Source organism: Heliangelus exortis, chromosome 26, assembly GCF_036169615.1.
Source record: "Heliangelus exortis chromosome 26, bHelExo1.hap1, whole genome shotgun sequence".
Classification (NCBI taxonomy): Eukaryota; Metazoa; Chordata; class Aves; order Apodiformes; family Trochilidae; genus Heliangelus; species Heliangelus exortis.
In genome coordinates, this window is record NC_092447.1 from 5275186 (window position 1) to 5292212 (window position 17027).

Sequence of the window (17027 nt, forward strand, 5' to 3'; positions counted from 1 at the left end):
TTATGAACATAGCTGCTGGAAGCTGGAGGCATGGGTTCTTATTTCACTGTATAATGCATTATCAACACTCTTGATAATTTATGCTGACTCCACCCATTTTTTCAGCCTCCTCTGCAAGAAGCTGAAGGAGTGTGTCTCCTATCAGCACTGCAAAATTTCGCTGAATTTGCCTGCATTTTCTTGCTTTCTTAGAGCATTTATCCTTAGGAAAGCTGCTACAGAATATCCTCTTGGTTTTACTACCCAGTGAGTCAGGTACTGTGAGAAAGCCAGTCAGGTAATTCTGGTTTCCCTTACTTCCTAAGAAGATTGTATTTAAAATTTAAACGTGTGTGGTGTGCTAATGCTGGAGCCCGTGCACTCCCTGGAGTCCTTTGGACAGAAAGCACAATACACAATGCCCTGGCATCCCTGGTACAGATGCACACATGCTGCAGAGGATTTGTAAATGGGAAAACTGTAGGATTTTTGTTTGCTGTGAATTCTCTTGAATGTGTGGAGCTCACTCTGAATGCAGACTCTGGCATTTGTAAGGAGCTGGCAGTGTCAGTGTGTGCAGTACCAGGGCTGGGGCTAAAGACAGCCAAAAATTTAGCAAGGATTCGGTACAAGATACACAGCTTTCTTCCAAGAAAGCTCTGGTGCTTCAGAGAAGTCTGCAGATTAAATACATGTTAGTTCTGGCTGTGGCAGTCCCCTTTTCACCTCTTGCAGATTGTCCAGAGGCAGAACTTGATATTAGTTTATTATGATTGCCTCCTCTAAGGGGAGACCTCTTAGTTGTCTTCCCTCGGTGCCCTGTTTTTCAGCAGAGAGATGAACATTTTTATTATTTCTTAGAAGCAAGCCTTGCATTTAACAGTACTAGTGAAGTATTTTTAACTTTATATTTGCAGTCTGGTGCTCCTGACTGATACTTGGAGTACAGGGAGCTTGCTGATTGCTGCTGTAAAACTAAACAGAATGAACTGTGCTGATTTTCTTCACGAAAAAAAAAAAATCAGTTTCTGAGTGGTACATCTAAGGGCTGTAGGGTTCTCACCCTACCTGTAGCAATAGCTTTTTAGTGGGAGGCAAAAAGGGACAGAAAAAGCAACTCTGAGCTTGGGAGGGACAGTGACTCTGGAGAGATAGCAGCTTCTTCCAGAGCAGTCCTGGGGGATTTAGGTTATGCATAACCAGGTCTGGGTTGGCATTTCATGACATTACCTCTGCTGGAGCTGCCCAGGGGCTGCTTTGCTCCTGACCTCTGGGTGCCCTCCAGCTCCAGCAGGGAGGAGGGAGCTCTCTCCAGTTCCCCTCTCCATGCTTGCTGGGGAAAAATCCCTGCGGTTTCTCTTGGAGATGAAGTGGGCAATTTTATTAAGTGAGCACGTCCTTAGCCTCTCCTGTTCTTTTTGCAACAACCAGAATATCAAACAGAATGTATAATGTGTTCAATATTTCCATCAAGGATACAAAAAACCCCCATAATAGAATTTAATCCCCCTTTGCCAAACTTCTTTACTCTTTCTTTGCTTTGAGCCTTGTTTATTCTTTGTTTATTCTTTCTGTTTGACACTTTTTGGAAACTTCAGGCCCTGGTGTCATGTTTTGATATTCTTCTCCTTACAGTAGTCAGAGTAAATCTCCAGTTTTTCACCAATGGTCTTATTTCATAAAAAGGAAAAGTTCTTTCCACCTTCCATTCCTGTATCAGGCTGGAGAAAAGGAGAAAAAAAACCCACACAAAGGGGTAGGGGCAGGGTGAGAGATAAGGTCACTGTGAAATAGTGGCTGTGCTGGCCAGAAGAATTGGGGTGGGATCTGAGCTTTCCAATCCTGAGGATACCAACCAAAGCTGGCAGATTGTCAGCTGCTGAGTCAGGGTGGATTTCAAGGTGTATGCATGGAAAAAGCAAAGGCAACAAATGCACACACACCTTTGTATTCCTCTGAACTGATCCCGTGGTGGAAACAGGAACAGGAGCCAGTGGCCGGGAGCTGGGCTTGGCATCTCCCTCCTTTCATTCTGTCTCTGAGCCTGTCAGCACAGGTTACTGCTTCACTGGTTGTTGTTCCCATTTGTTTATTTGTTGAAGGAGCTTTGTGTATTGTTTCTGGACAAGAGCTTGAATAATGTTTGAAGCGTATATCCAGAGAGCAAAGTGAGCCAAACCTCCCCACTTGTGTGCCTTTTCCACTCGTGCTTGCTTTTGTAGTGATGACTGGAGGAAAAGGGGAAGGAATTGCAACTTTTATCTTTGCTTTGAGACCCCATTTCGATTCTGGCTTCTCTTACATCCTGTGATCATTCCTTCTGGAACTGGGAATGTGAATATTGTTCTCCCAGCACCTCTGGAGACACTTGGGAGGTGACACAACATCCATTTTCCTGTCAGTTGCCTTTTCTTACACAACCCATAATCTAATCTGGTTTTCTGCCTTCTTTGTGTAAAAGAGCAGTAAAAGCACAATACTTAATAAAAGATCTACCCTTTTCTTTCAAAGCTGACAGCACCCAGTGTCTACTCTGAGGAGCTTTGTGGTGGCAAAATTAGAAGAAGTGGTGGTGATAATTGGCAGCAGAGCCAAGCATGACCTGGATTCAGCTTTCTGGGCTGGGATCAGTGTGTGTGTGTTGGATCATCTCCCTTAGATGATCCTCGTGGCCTCCACTTCCATTTCTAAAGGGTTGCCTGGCCTTGCATCCCCTTTCAGTAAGTCCCATGGCTGACTAAACTTGTGAAGCATCCAGAAGGTGACAGTGCACTAATGCTTGTTGGGTTCCCTATTTCCGGTTACTCCAGCTTCATGAGATCTCTGCTTCATCAGATGTGGGAAGGACTTTTAACCTGACACTTGTAACACTGAAGACCAGCAAGCCCTTGTCACACGAGCATGCCAAGAGCTGAACACAGCTCTTTGTTTTTTAATTCAGACAGTTCAAGCTGGGGGCAATTTTAGCTGGGTGATCACAAGCATCCTGTTGCTTTGGCTGAAATGAGACGATGGCTTTGTTGGACAGTGAGCTGATCCCCAGATGCTGGGAATGGCTTTCTTTCTCTTGGCACATGAATGTAATGCTGTGTGTGCTGTGTGTCCTCTGAGGGGGTTTGACCACTCTCAAAGGGGAGAGTTCTGCTGTGTTTCTCCCCTTGATCTGAGTCTCTGGCTGCAGCTCCCTCTTGTAAACCCAAGGTAGCAGAGCACTGAACCCCAGCACTGTGTTGGCTTCTCTCACCCTGTGGTGCACATCAATTTCCCTGTTTGTGGCACTATTGAATTTCTCAAGCTTTTTTTCCCCAGGGTTTAAAAATTAGTGCTCCAAACCTTTGTCAGGATTGGACTGTAGCCAAGGAGCCCTCAGCCCTTAAGGAGGGTTTTAACCACGCTTTAGTTTCTGGCCACATTTCTTGACTCGTCTATTTTGGCAGGTTTTGTCCTTATTGAAAGTGAAACGTAACAAGATACAACACCAGTGCTTTTTCTGAAGCAGAAATACAGAATTTCTAACCCTCTGGAAGCTGCTGTTTTGGCTGTACATTTTCTTTTACTTTAATGGAATGGCTTTACCTACTGTATTAGGTAAATATCATTTGATATAGATTGTATTTCTTCACAGGTTGTTCCCAGCCACTATGCTGAATTTTATTTTAAGTGTTGGACCAATGGATGGCATGCTTTTGAGATTATTTACATAAAATACCTATTTTAAGGGAATGCCTACCGTGACCATGTAAAAATCTATTTGTTTTTTGAATAAAGATGTGCTGCAAAAGAAATTTTGAAAACCAGGTCAATACATACCAGTAAATCAAGAGTAAAAGGATAAATAAAGAGCACTGAACTGCTTATTACATATTTTTATGTTTTCTGAGTAAATCTCATGATTTGGAGTGCTGGGAAGAGGGCCCCTGACCCAATATCTTCCTGTTTTCCATTAGTGATGTAACAAACTGGAACTCTGCACAGCCTCACTCAGCAAACCCCTTCCTACACTTGAAATAAAAGTGAGTTTTGACCTCAGCGTGTGGCCTCACACATTTGTTCGTGTGTTTCAAGTTTAGACATTTGCCTTTGAAAACAGTGTCAGTAATCCCAGCTCTTGAAATCACCTTTTGCATAAGCACAAGCTGTTTGAAATCAGCCCTGGGTAGTGTTGGTCTGGGGAACATCCAGAGGACAGGAGCAGATTTGAAGAATTTCCTGAAGTTCAATTGGTCTCGTATGGTGCAGTGGAGGAAAAGCAGAGTGGATGGGGTTCTTGCCTAAGCAGAAACAAGGCATGGGTTGCACAGAATAAAACAAGAGGAGGAAAGTCTGATTTCTTAATTTTGTAGAGTTTCAGCAGATGCTGACAGCTTCCCTTTTAACAGGGGACTTTCCCAGTTTCTTCCACAACCCAGGGAGCTGCTTCTGGGCACAAATGAGAATTCTTAAATTGTTGTAGACCAAAAATCTCCGTTCCCAATTAATGATGAAGAGATTCATAGTGATGAATGCGAGGTATCAATTTCAGAAGATGGTTGTCCTAAAATCCCAGTGTTTGTGGTTGCAGATAGCCATGGAATTCATGCCCAGAAGGTTGAACAAAACTGTGTTGATTTTCTTTTATTTTTTTGTCTACAAACTAATTTGTTTCATACTGCCACAGTCTCTGGTAGCTTTTTACAGGAGCAACATAATGAGATTACCAAACCTCTGATCACTTCCAGAGCTGATACTCAAATCCCCAGGGAAAGCTGTGAAAGTGCCAGAGCTCTGGTGCTCTCCTATGGGGGCTTTGCTGAGTTGTTCTTTATCTGAGATGGAGATTTGGTTGCTGAGATGATGGAGCAGCTAAACTCCAATCTGGAGCCTTGATCTGGAGCATGATTTTAAGAAACAGAGAAGAGATTCTTAGTCTGCCAGGCTTGGGGGGGGTTTATTAGTGAAAGAACATACTAACACTCTTCTCCCCCCCAAAAAAAAACCCCCACAACTCTCTCAAGAGGGATGCAAGTTTGATAGGGAGGTAATTATGCTATTGGGAAAACTGCTGTGGCAGCAGCACCACAAGTGGAGGTCTTGTGGGGAAAGAGCTGTGTTAGATATCCCAATTTTTTCCCTCTTATTCCCAGTTGGGTATGGTGTATCTACACAGTGATGTCCTTACCCCCTTACCTCTCTTTTTTTGCCTTCCTACAGGCTACTAAACAGGAATTAGGATTATTTTTTTTTCAAGTGCTGTAGCCTCACAGTCTGATTTGTGACTGCAGATTGACACTCAGATTGTATTTTCCTCTGCTTATAAAATGATTGAATGAATACAAAATTAGCTTTTTCTCACAAACAAAAGCAAAGTTAGGGAGAACTATGCATGGCTTATAAAAAACCCCATTGAACAACCCAGTTTTGAAGCAGTGTTGTGTTCCTGTGCTTTCTTCACCCAAAGCCTTCAGTACTGTTGAGCTGTTAGTAGCTGCAGTACTCATTTTATGGAAATCTCCACCAGTCTCTTGGCAGATCACAAAGCACCTTCACAGCTCACAGACTCCTCTGTTTGAGGTGCATGTCTGATTTTTCATTAGTTTCCTCCAGTTTCCCAGTGGTGTCTCCATTTCACTGCAGTGTCTCCTCTCTGCTTCCTGAGCAGTAGGTAGCTTGGGGGAGGTGTTGCTTTTTGGCTCGTGTGTAGGATTGATTATTTGTAGGAATAATGCCTCTCTTATCCACACTTCAAGATCTGTTACCAAACACTGCAGACACCCCAATCACACAAACCCCTTTTCTCCAGCTCTGCATCTCCTCTTTTGAATACATTCTCCTTTTCAAGGCCTTGACCACACATGGAACTTCTCAGGAACAGCTGCTCACAAATAATTCTAGATGCTGGCAGACCCTAAATACAATGTGATGTTCTGTATTGGCCTGGTTATGCTGACCTTTTCCAATCCCTTTTATTGCTTTTCAAGCTCAGTACAACCTCTTTGCTCATTTAAAATACAAATTTTAGGTACTTTTAAATCTCAGAATTCACATACAGAAGCTGAAACTCCTTTTATTCATTGCTGGGCTTTTTTTCTCCATTTGTGGTTGGCAAATGGAAGGTGCTTGGCTGCTGTCATAGGTGTCCCTCTAAGAAGAGTTTGTAGGACTTACAGGATTGCAGATCCACTGAGTCCCCAAGCAGTGGATTCTGAGCTCTGCTGTGCTGCTTCTGAACTTGAGGAGGGACCCTCGGCTCCTTGAGAAGTGGTGAATGAATACCCAGAGGTCAGAAATGCTATGAAATGGCAAGGGAAAACCTAAACTTCTTGGCCACGAGAGTTTCTTGATTATGATTTTCTTTTTCTCCTTTTTTTTTTTTTCTGAGGCAATGTCTGAGCAAAGACAACTACAGAGCCTCTAAATGATTTTCCCATGAGTCAATGTGCAGTCAGTTAACAGGTACCTGACCACATTTACACAGAAACCAGGCAGGAAAGCCACGAGGAAGAGGAGGGCTGGAACTGCCTGAGCCTTCTTGGCTGCTCCCTCTAGAAAGAAGAGTCCCTGTGGCTGTGCCAGCTGGAATGCTGCTCCTTAAACCTGGCACCAAGGGTTGGGTCCTGCCAAGGACCTTCTCAGGCACTCATCCTGCTCAGGTTGTTTCACACAAAAGAACATCAGTGAAGACTGGACTTGCAAGGCTGGAGGGAAGTTGTGTTACATCTCAAGTCTTTCAAACTTGCTCCTTTAAATTCGGATGGGTTTCATAGAATCCTAGAGCTGGCTGGGTTGGAAGGGACCTCAGAGCTCATCAAGTCCAACCCTTGCTCCACTCCCCCCGTGGTTCCCAGCCCATGGCACTGAGTGCCACATCCAGGCTCTTTTGAAATATCTCCAGGGATGGAGAATCCACCCCTTCCCTGGGCAGCCCATTCCAATGTCTGATCACCCTCTCTGCAAAGAATTCTTTCCTAATATCCAACCTAAACCTCCCCTGGCAGAGCTTCAGCTTCAGCTCTGCCAGGGGAGGTTTAGGTTGGATATTAGGAAAAAATTCTTTAGTCCATGCCCTCTTGTCCCACTGATATCTGCCCAACCCCCCCCCTGGCTCCAACCTCCCTTCAGGGAGTTGTAGAGAGTGATGAGGTCTCCCCTGAGCCTCCTCTTCTCCAGCCTGAACAAAAAAAGCCCTGTTTCTGTAGGGCTACAAAAACAAACAAAACCAACCCAAATCCACCAAAAAAACCCCCAAACCAGGCATGTATTTGTGTAGCCAGCTAGTGGTTCCACAGCTTCCCAGTGGCTCTGCTCCCATTCAAGCCTGGGCTCCAGCACCAGCTCTCCCACCTGGCTCAGACCTCAAGAGTACAACCAATCCTGCAGGAGAATTTGAACCCAAGTAGTGATTTTGCTGTGCACTTTGTCCCTGAATTCTGGGGGGATAGGTTCAGTGACACAAGTGACATTACTGCAAAGTAAATGGAAATGGCAGTGTCCTTGAGAACAGGAGTGGGAGCAGATGATGCTAATTCATGGGGCACAAACCTTCTTCCAGGCTTTTTCAGTCCTTTCTGCTCTTTTGATCAGTACTAAAGGTGTTAAAAATACTTGATGTATTTGAGTGCTAACACAACAGAAGTGATGTTAAATTTCTGAAAGGCAGTGCTAAGAGGAACAAAGTTAAAGCTGATTTGGTAAATTGTTTCTCTGGGTTTTCTTTGACTCTTTTCATACCTTGTAATTACCGGGGCAGAAATTAAAAACAGAAAACAAATTTCTTTTCAGCTGTTTCCTTCTGTGTTCAGTCCTTGGACCTGTGTCCAGTGGGGCTGTAGTACATTTGTTCTGCTGGCAAACAGCCCAAGCAGACACCTATCAGATATCAAGTGAGAAAGGGGAAAGTATTTGTAATATAACTTGGTAAATAACTACATATTTTCTATTTTTCTTTCTTCACAACTGCTTTACTGGCAGCTGTAACTTGGTTTTTACCAGCAAACACGAGATCAAGCTGTGTGAAAGAGAAGGGCTGACTTCCAACTGTCTTGTAGCTTCTCAGGAGCATGTTAGGAGCATCTACCTTTGGGAGAAACTACTGTGGAATCATGTGTGTAGCCAGCAATGCAGGGAAAAGCTGATGCACAGTTGCATCTGTTGTACCTTTTCTGTTCTCTCACTTAAGAGAATGAAAAATAAGCTCACCAGTGGACAATGAAAAATAAGCTCACCAGTGGGCACACGTGGGTGTCTCTCTGGTGGGTTCTTGTTGCATTGCTTGGTGTCCTATTGCAGGAGACTGACATTGTCCTAAGTTTGCAGTTGCATTGGGAATTTGTTGAGGTGGAACATGACTCTTGTTGTGTAGAGAAGGTTTAGAGAGAGCAGAATACAATTACCTGGGCTCCCAAAAGGATTTCTCCATCTTTTTTTATTCTAGATTCTCTTACAGCTTCTCCCAGCCATTCCTCTCTCCCATTACATGATAATGCCTTCTCTGAGTGCTGCTTTGTGCTGGTTTTTACCAAAGATGGTGGGGTTCAGCATTCTCTGCTATCTTATGGGAGTCCTAACCTAAATGAGGCTGTGTATAAGTGAGAATGAGGCTCATTTTAAAGAAATCCCACTCGAGTGGAGTGTCTTTTCATCTGCATTGAGTGACCCCTCCAGCAGTGGAGTTCCTGAAAAATCACAAGATTCAATTTTAAAAGTTATGCCTCTTAGGGTGCACTGTGATTACGTGTTTGTTTTTTTTTTTAATATGCCTTCCAGTTTTTAAATGCAAAATAGGTCATGTTGTTTGTGATTTTGTGATTATAGTGAAAGCTGCAAATATTTCTTACTGTTTACCACTGGAGCTTTGAAAATATGAAACGGTGAGAGGCTTGAAGTGAAATGACAAATTCTAACATTGAGTCTTGCACCTTGTGTTCTGATGTGTTTATAATTCCAGGTAGTGTCTAGTCCCAAGGACACTTATGAAGGTCGTATAAGTCCCAGAGATTGGTCTGGAAACAAAAATATTTCCACATTTCTTCTCAGCTCCTTGAACAGCAAGCAGGCAAGATCCTGTTTTTTCACGTGTGTGTGTGTGCAGAATTTGTAATGAGCTCCAGCATCTGATGAGCTCCAGAGCAGCAGGGGAGGCCAAGGTGTTGATCTCTTGGGTGCAGCAGACTTTGCAAATGAGGTTTCCTATCTGATTGGGGCTAACAATGTATGGACATAGGATATGGCCCTGGAAACAAAACCCCATGTGGGATGGGAAATTGTTGTTGAACACCAGCTGGTGCCCACTCAGCCTTTTTAATTAGTACCTGGCCTCTTTTTGAATCAGGATGGGCCTCTGGATAGGGAAAATTTTTGACAAATCTCCAGTGGCTCATGGAAGAACAGAAGGTCACATTTTTGGCCTATTCTCTCCCGTTCGTACACGAAGTTTTCTTGGTGCCTGCTAAGGAAAAAGTAATAGCAGAGAGTCTGGATGGACAGAAATGGAGAGACTCATCGGGAAGAACTTCAGACTGCTGCTTACTGGAAACAAAGTACTTGTGCAATTCCAGATAAAATGTCTGATGTGGCATTGTGGGGAGTTTGGAGGACAGCACATCCCTGGCAACTTCTCCTGGTGTTACCTGCTGGCAAAAAAATCTGTTTGGCCTGACAGAGACAAGAAACATTTCATACTGCCAGATGGTACTGTCTGGGCCTCCCTCTTTCAAACCACAGGGAGCTTCAGGAGCCAGTGGGACCCAGGAGCAGGGCAGGGACAGGACACACACTGTTCCAGCACACGTTTTTCTAAGATGAGTCCAAAAATTGCAGCAAACAAGCGAGTACTGAACAATTCTGACTCTGGGCAGGCAGGGGGCCCCAGGTTAATGCACCAGAATCTGCAGAATCTATTTCTTTAGTCCCTAAATGAATCACAGAATCCTAGAATTGGCTGGGTTGGAAGAAATCTCAGAGCTCATCAAGTCCAACCCTTGCTCCACTCCCCCCGTGGTTCCCAGCCCATGGCACTGAGTGCCACATCCAGGCTCTTTGGAAATATCTCCAGGGATGGAGAATCCACCCCTTCCCTGGGCAGCCCATTCCAATGCCTGATCACCCTCTCCATCAAGAAATTCTTTCTCATGTCCAACCTAAACCTCCCCTGGCACAACTTGAGACCTCTTGTGCCCTCTTGTCTTGCTGAGAGTTGCCTGGGAAAAGAGCCCAACCCCCCCCTGGCTCCAACCTCCTTTCAGGGAGTTGGAGAGAGTGATGAGGTCTCCCCTGAGCCTCCTCTTCTCCAGCCTCAACACCCCCAGCTCCCTCAGCCCTTCCTCACAGGACTTGTGCTGGATCCCTTCCCAGCCTCCTTGCTCTTCTCTGGACCTGCTCCAGCACCTCAATCTCCTTCCTGAGCTGAGGGGCCCAGAACTGGACACAGGACTCAAGCTGTGGCCTCCCCAGGGCTGAGCACAGGGGCAGAATCCCTTCCCTGGACCTGCTGGCCACGCTGCTCCTGAGAACATGTTCATGAAAAGGGAGAGGTTGCAGCAATCCTGCTGCTCACTGGGCTCCTGGCTCCTGGAGAGCAGAGTGCAGGGTCCTGGGGAGCTATGGGCAGGGGGGGGTGCAAGGGCTGTGCCCACCTCAGCCCCAGCCTTGCCAGTCCCTTTGGCTACCAAGTCTGAGGAGCTCCAGCCAGAGCCTGGAGATTCCTGGCAGCAGAGTGCACTGAGAGCCACCTTTGTGTGGGGCTTGGAAGGGGTTTTGTTATCACCCATCAGGTGCTGGGAATGCTGGAAGGAGTGCAGTGGTGTGCAGCACAGGGAGCAAACAAGAAATACTGGTTTGGGAAATGAATTTTGTAATCTTCAGTGCTGTTTGAAGAGGGGAAATATTGAAATAGAAACTGCAAGTGCTTTTTATTATTTATTATTTGCCCACTCTGGATAATGACTGTACCTTTGTGTGTGTATTTCATACATCTGATAAAACCCTATTTGGAAAAGTATTTTTTAGGAAGTCAAAGGAAGCCAATAGCCCATGAGTTTAATATACAGTGCATGAGGATATTTACAGATGTAACCTCTGATTAGGTTTTGCTGAGTCCATAAATGTTATTCATGTGCCTGCTGCTACCACACCTTGTCTCTCAAGCACCCTTTCCCACTCCTGGCCCAACCATTCCCCTTTCCCAGCTCCCTTGAAGTTTGTTAAATCAGAGGAACAATACCCATCAGTGTTTTCTGGTGCTGTGTATGAACAGAACAGGAAGGAAAAAATGGCACATCAAGGAGGAATACCATTTGAATACCATGAACCTCAAAACTTAATCAAAATTCTACTTTTTACTACCCTTTATTACTACACATGCATCCTGAATGTGCTAAAAAGAAATGAAATGAACCTGACCAGCTGTCTGGGCAAGAGCAAGTGTGTGAAAGAAGCATTCTGGTGGGAGATAAGACATCAAATCTGAGAAAGGGGTTGGTTCAACCTTTTTTGTCATCATTCCTGCCTGCATGGCTCTGTGTGGGAAGGATTGGTGCTGGCTGGTTGCAGCAGCCAGAAAAGGGGAGATGTTGTCATGGTGTCAGTGTGGCCTAGCAGAAAGTTGCAAGAGAGAACACTTTTTGTGTGCTAGGAAATCTTTATTTAATTCTAACAGTGCATTAGGTCTGTTTGCTCCTGCTGGGAAAACAAAATGATGTCATTTTTTGAGGATATATTTAGTTACTGCTGCATTTACAACAAAATGAATGTGTTGAAAGCCTTAATTACATGATGGAAATACAGGCTGCTATCCATCTCCATTCAAGAGCTGAAAAGGTTGTAATTTTTTACTAGCTGTGCTCCTTCCTGTAGGTTTTCCAAAATGTGATTGGGGTATCAGGTCTGGATGGTATTGCCTCTTGATTTACTGTGTGAAAAGGCCCATTTGGCTGGTTTGGAGTTCATTTAGATTTTGTTTGAAAGATTTTTATAGCTAAGTGTGAGGATCTTAGGAAACTCACAGAACCAAATGTGCTCTTGCAAAACATGTTACTGAGACCTACATTAAATGTAAAAATCTTTGGCTAATTATGTGATTACTTTGCTGTATTTCAGAGATAGGAACAGAGCAGCTGATTCTTCCTTTTTGTTCTGCTTGACAGAAAGAACAACTTGGGGATCTATTGTGAATGGTTTCCCAAACAGGGAAAGTACATTTTAGAAAAATAGTGATTTCCAAACAAAGTCTGCAAAAAATGAGCTCATTTCAATGAGCTCTTTTGTCTCTGCAAAGGAAAAACCTGCAGAGGCAGCTTGGGCTGTCACATGGAATAGTGTCACCCTCTGACATCTATCTGCCTGGGAGCATGGGGGTGAAACTGGAGTGGAGAGGGAGATGCAGAGAACTGAGTCCTAACCCTGTGAGATGCCACCAGCCTTGTTCCGGGGCAGAGAGCAGGGAGGGCAGCCTGGCTTGGGCAGGAGAGGCTTGGAGCTTCTGGATCAGACAGAGTTCCAAAGCCCTGAGTGGTGTTGGAAATCCACATCCATGTCCTGCATGACGTGGCCTAATTCCAGGTCACTTGTGGTTCAGGTCAGACCATTCATTGCCAAAGTTCCCATGCAAATGGGACACAGAAGAGACCTGAAAATGCTCCAGAGTGCCATCAGCTTTTCTGTCAAGCTGGTAGTTCAGTGCTCCTTTTTCTCCATTTGTGTCTATTTCATCCTCTTCATCTTTCCCCCTCTCCCTCCAGGTGTGTTTTTTCTCTAGGAGAAGGAGATTCAGTGATGGTTGCAGTCTCCTTTTTGGTGGGCTGGCATTTCCCTGGCCTGATGACAGGTTGGATTTTCTTCTCTGAGTGTTATGCTAGTGAAGAGGTGACATGAGGCAGAAGAGGCAGGTGACAAGCTTCTAGGGACACTGTGAGAGCTGCTTGGCTGCTTCTGTAAGCCCAGGCCTCAACAGGAGTCTTTATTCCTTTGTTCACTATATTCTTACCTCTTGTTTTTTAACCTATTCTCTCCCAGCCTTCTCTTTTTGCTCAGTTCTTAGTTGTTCACCTTTTGCAGGTGTCAGTTCTAAAATCATCTTGATTATCGTGACAAACCCTCTTCATTTTTGGTCTCTTTTCCCAGGCAACTCTCAGCAAGACAAGAGGGCACAAGAGGTCTCAAGCTGTGCCAGGGGAGGTTTAGGTTGGACATTAGAAAGAATTTCTTTCTGGAGAGGGTGCTCAGGCATTGGAATGGGCTGCCCAGGGAAGGGGTGGATTCTCCATCCCTGGAGATATTTCAAAAGAGCCTGGATGTGGCACTCAGTGCCATGGGCTGGGAACCACGGGGGGAGTGGAGCAAGGGTTGGACTTGATGAGCTCTGAGGTCCCTTCCAACCCAGCCAATTCTAGGATTCTGTGATTCTATGATTTCCATTTTCCTGGGCACAGAAATGAATGTGCAGTGGTTTCAGCAATCTCTCATTTCTTTGGGCAGCCTGAACATCCTGGGCACTTCATTATCCTGCCTTGCTGCACAAGTGCCAACCTAATAGGAATGCTTCCATTTTCCAGACTGCCCTTTGGGTGCTTGAGATGAATGCTTTCAAAAGCTGAGCCAGACTTTCTTTTTGTTCCATCAGAGTGAAAAATTTATAAATCCCTTCATCACCTGTCCTTTTAGGTTAGCATAGTGCACCTGCAACCCTTTTTAATGTCTTAAAAATAAGCAGACAACGTGCTTTCCCTGGTAGGTACTTTACCAAACCAGCTTTGTCTATTTATTTATTTTCCCAAGAGGGCATTTTATTACTGACAGCATGAGTCAGGACAGTTAAAGGTTACAGGGAAAGGTTCCAGTTTCTGATGTGGTGCAATATGAACTGGACTGCAATGTTACCTTAGTCATACTGAAAAAAACCCCAGTGAACACATTGTAATGTTACCTGCAAGAGAGAAATCCCCCAGTTGTCTCTGCTCAGGAACTTCTTTGCCCTCTGTACATCCCTGTGTGGGGGGAATGTTTGTGTTGGTGTTTTTGTTTGTGTGCAAACAGATGGTTAAAAGTTGAAAAAGGCTTTGTCCATGGTCATGGTGTATGGAGAGGAGGCTGTTTGCAAGGCAAGGAGGCAGCTGGGGCTCTGGGTTTTTATTCCAGGCTTGACTGCCTCAGTGCTGACTCTCCTTGTGCATTATTTACACCCTTTTGAAAGCAATGGTAACAAAAATAGCTGTTTGAAAGGAACATTTGGACTTAATCGTGAAGAGCTGTGAGGCTCAAGTATAAAAATTACTTCAGGGCAAAATTATATTTTAATCTGGTTGGTCTTTTGAAACCCAGTGGAAAAGTGGATTTAGGGGTTATCTAATTTTTGGCAGGATTGCCCTTGTTGATCAAGCCCTTGAAGTGTAAAACTGTGCCTGGGGTGCCAGGGTGGGGTGGCTGTTGACACAGGTGTCAGGACTGACAGGGTTGCAGATGTTGTGATTCTCCTCACTGTGATTTCCTGTTTTGAACTGGGACTGATTAGGACACAACAGCCCGGGCTCCATCTGGATCCCTTGTTTCCAGCCCCTCCAGCTCTCCATACACCTGTATTTTCAGGTTCTAGCTGTAAAGCCCAGCTTGCCTTGCCTTGCAGGCTTTGATTTTCTCACTAGTGGGTAAGGCCAGTGGCTGGGGTTAGACTGAGAGGTGGTTTGGTGGCCAAGGGAAGCATTTGGAACCTTCATTTTAAGTACTGTCATCTGTTCAGCTGCCCTACTCAGTTTTTTTTGCCTTTTCTCCCTTCCCCTCTGACTTTACAGTTCCCTGCTTTAGACAACAGTTATTTAGATATCTTCTGTTGCACAGTGTTGGCATCCTCTCACCTTTTATTACTCTGATGCATCAGCAGAATGGGGGCAGAGAGACTGTAGAATTTATAGAGGTGGAACCATGCCAGGGGTGGTGTTAAAGGCAGTTGTCAATGGTTTCTTTGCAAGTGAAGAATGATGGAAAGAAATGATGGTTACCTGATATTTTTTTTTCTACCCCAGCCTTGCAAAGCACGTAAACATCTGCTTAAATTTCCCTGAACTTGACCAAGTGGTTCAAGCCAGGCAGCTACCTGATCACCTTGGTGCTCCTCCTGCTTCCAAAGGGAAGGGCCAGTGATGCTTCAGTGGTAATTTAGGAGGGTGGAGGATTAAATGCTCTTGAAAAGCTGTTAGCATAGAGGTTTGCAGATGTATTCAAACTGAGCACCTTGACTTGCCTCCTCCATCTGGCTGGACTGTTATCTGTGTTTAACAGGTTTCATGTCAGTGTTTCAGGGAGAGCTGTTGAGCCTTAGCAGACACGGGAGAGCCATCCTATAAAGTTCTGCAAGTAGAACAGGAGCCTGACTTTCCTGGGAGTTTCCCAGGAAAACCCTAGAGGTGCAAAAAACCCATCACCTTCCTGTCCTGCCCATGGTCCTTGGCTGGCAGGCCAGGGGACAAGGGGTGACAGGGGGTGACTCTTCTGCTTTGCCACACTCCTGCTCCTTTCTGAGCTGGTGCTGAGCTCCTCAGGCTCTTTCCTTTTGTGTGCTTATCTGCCTCTTGTGCTGGCTTTAGCTCCCTATCATGTTGCTGACCAAGGAGAGCACAGGATCAGCTTACCTGGGCAGAGGTGGTGGTGAAGCAGGGGTTAAAGCCAGCTGAGTTTCCTGCTCCTCTGCTTGCTCAGGTGAGCTTTAAAGGGTAATAAAGAATGGCTGATTAGGAGAAACAACTTTGTAGGCAGAGCTTATGGGACTAGGCAGAATTCCAGGCTGGGAGCTCTTCTCATTTCTCTTCTTTATTTCACTTATTTTTTATGGTAGCTGTCATTTCTTATGGGGAAAAGGCTTGCCTATCTCCTGCTGGATTTTAACTTTTCTATTTTTTTTTTTTCCTGCTGAGTCATTGCACAACTCCACAGCCATTTGTGATGCTTGCTGCCTGGAGCCTGGAAGCAGTTTCTCACCTACCTGTCTGCTTCCCTCCTGCATTTGATAGAACTGCACTAATTTAAGCACTTCTGCACAGCAGAACCCCTTTCAGCTGCTCCCATGGTGTCTCTCTGTCATCAGGTATGAATTTGTCCTGTGCCCAGGAAGCTCTTATTCCTGTGATATGTTTACATTGGAAAATCCTGAATTTTCCTTGCACAGAGGCAACGTCTTGTCTTAGAAGTGAGGGGACAGAGAACCTGCTTTGCTTTTCCTACATTCCATTGCTGGCATCTGCTTCAGCAGTGAAACACCTTTCATACTTCTCATCCTCTAGAATACATGAGAGGGCTCCTATTTTTGTTGCTCTTGGAATATCCTGACTTACCTCAGAATATGTAGCTTGGTTTTTTCCCTCTTTCTTTCTCCCCCCTTCCTTCTGCCTTTAAAACTGGGTTGGTGTTTCAGGGACTTTCTTGGCTTGCCTGATGGAAATTTAAAGAGGTCACCTAAAAATACAAACCTGTGAAGCAGTGCAATTAATACATTTTGTTTTAAAGGGGTGAAGTTTCCTGGCTGACATTTTTTTCATTTTTATCGTGTCCCTGTTCTCAGTCACAGGTTGCTTCTGTAATGCTTATATTTTGTTCATGGTAGTTTGCTTCTCAAATTAAAGAAAAATAAACAGAAACTTGACCTTTTTTTCCTCCTTGTGTTGCAGATGCTCAAGTAGTTAGAAATACAAAGAGAGAACAAAACTGTGCTTTTTTCCTGAGCTCTGCCATTCCCAAAGGATTTGGGTGATGTTGCCCAGAGCGGCCTCAGGTCCTCAGCTCCTCAGCTCCTGAATTTGCAAAGTGAAGATAAAAGTCAGGATTCTCCTCACTCAGTGGGAAGAGGCACACGGACACATCAGGATGGGATCTCACCTGAGGCCTCATGGGCAAGGAGGTGCCCAAAGTCAAAAGAAGGTCTCTGATGAGTGCCTGAAGACCTTCCCACCCCAGCCACCCTCCTTAGGGATCCTTGTAGCCCTGTGCTTTGCAGCTGACCCAATGGAAAACCAGTTCTCTTTAAAATACATTTCTCTTTTCTCCAGGACCATGTCTGTAGGAACAGACAGGCAGATGGCTGGGGAGAG

General features: G+C 44.9%; 1 protein-coding gene across 5 annotated transcripts in view; it reads left to right on the forward strand.

Annotated features, from left to right (window-relative positions):
* Positions 1 to 17027, forward strand: part of ARHGAP32 (Rho GTPase activating protein 32) — a 204222-nt gene that overhangs the window by 52491 nt on the left and 134704 nt on the right. The gene's annotated exons all lie outside the window — the stretch shown is intronic.